The 1,976-nt window shown below is 26.4% G+C and overlaps 1 non-coding gene across 1 annotated transcript; it reads right to left on the bottom strand.

The window, feature by feature from the left end:
- Positions 1–1,378: 1,378 nt before the first annotated feature.
- Positions 1,379–1,450, bottom strand: Trnad-guc (transfer RNA aspartic acid (anticodon GUC)). The gene has a single exon. It is a non-coding gene; the product is annotated as a tRNA-Asp (tRNA).
- Positions 1,451–1,976: the final 526 nt, after the last annotated feature.

Below are 1,976 nucleotides of genomic sequence, written 5' to 3'. Positions count from 1 at the left end.
TGCTTGGAATATTTACAATCCTCAGGGTGAACATAGATCAACGATGTTTTTGCTCCACTGAAAGGGGTGACTTGAGAGTAGAAGATGAAATTTGAATTTAATTATTATTAATCGCTATTCTTTGTGAACATAAAGTATTTGTCGCGTCATTATTCTTATATCATAATCTGATATATATATGTAAGAAAAAAAAACCTCTAAAAAATAATTTATATTAATTTCCTATTATTTCGAAAATTTTGAAAATTTATATCTAATTCTTTTAAATAAAACAAACAATTATTTTAAGAAAATCTTATATAGATTAAGATTTGAAGATAAAAAAATTAAGTGACCACTTAAGAGACAAGCTTTATGCCGGTCATTCAAGCACTTAGGTGGTAATCTGTCGTCTCCCTACATTGACAATATAAGGAAGGGGGTCGATATTCACAATCCCTAGGGGCGTATAACGTTCGCGAAGATAAATAACTCCTACATCCTTAATGTGAATCTGACTTCCTTTTCTATAATACAAGTTGAGAATAGATACATTCTCTTTTATATATATATATATATACGATATCTATACAATCGTCGACAGTGTGGACTCAGTGGTCAGTTCATGTGGTTCCCAAAATATTTATGGGATTTCTCCAAACTAAAGGGGGTTAAATTAATGCGCATGACTCCATATTTTACAAATTGGACATATAGTTCGCGAAAATGTGAGCTAATGGGGTGATTGAATTTCCTGTATTTTGTAATTTCATTCAATAGATTTTTTTTTCAACGAAAATTCAATTACGATTTATTTTCATAAAAATAACTTTTAATATTGACGATCAACTAATTTTTTTTTATTAAATATTATATCCAAAATCAAAAAAAAAAATTCTAGCATTTTTATAATAGTAAAAATAATTTTTAAAAAATTGTTAATTTTACGAAATTAAAAAAATAAATTATTAATACTTTTTTGTAATTTCATTCAATAGATTATTTTGTCATTCGATTACGATTTATTTTCATAAAAATACCTTTTAATATTGACGATTAACTAATTTTTTTTTATTAAATATTATATCCAAAATCAAAAAAAAAGAGAAAAATTGTAGCATTTTTATAATAGTAAAAATAATTTTAAAAAAATTGTTAATTTTACAAAATTAAAAAAATAAATTATTAATACTTTTTTGTAATTTCGTTCAATAGATTTTTTTTTTTCAACGAAAATTCGATTACGATTTATTTTCATAAAAATAACTTTTAATATTGACGATCAACTAATTTTTTTTTTAATTATATCATCATACTGCTGCATCTGAAACAGAAAAAAAGTTTAAAAAAAGATTAGTAGTTTTGTATTTAAAAATTTTGCAAAATTAAAAAAAAAATTCTCTCCAGCGGGGAATCGAACCCCGGTCTCCCGCGTGACAGGCGGGGATACTGACCACTATACTACTGAAGATAGAGGCACTGTAGACCTAAACTCAATATGACCTGTCTGGTGATGACGTCACATTTAAAAGCTCATATTCGATAATATTTTTTTTTTTAAGGAACTGATATCTAATGTAGCTTCTAAACTTTTTTTAGTTTTGAGAAAAACCATCCGTTTTTTTTATCGATAATTCGCCAACTAATCTGAAACAAAAGAAAAATAGTTGTAATTCTGCAAAGTTTTTAGGTTACGTATGTATCATAAAAATCCCCCAAATCTCGTAAATTATTATAAAAGAATAGATATGCCAAACTAAAAAAACACAGAAACACATAAAATTAATAATATTAATCTCCAAGTGCCTATTTCATTTGTAAAATATGATGCCCCGAGGATGAATGCGGATTGTCTATGAAAATCATAACCCTAATTTCGTATACTCCTGTTATAATATTATTGAAGAAATAAAATTAACACTCGTGTATTAAAATGAGCAGGAGAGTGGAATGTTGAAAAGAAGAATAACAAGTTAGGGTATGAGGGTTGGGTTATA

Source organism: Leptopilina boulardi, unplaced genomic scaffold (assembly GCF_019393585.1).
Source record: "Leptopilina boulardi isolate dan_hultmark-lab unplaced genomic scaffold, ZJU_Lbou_2.1 LbouV2_372, whole genome shotgun sequence".
Taxonomy (NCBI): domain Eukaryota; kingdom Metazoa; phylum Arthropoda; class Insecta; order Hymenoptera; family Figitidae; genus Leptopilina; species Leptopilina boulardi.
The sequence above is the reverse complement of the archived record's forward strand: the minus strand, read 5'-3'. Positions and strand labels throughout refer to the sequence as shown.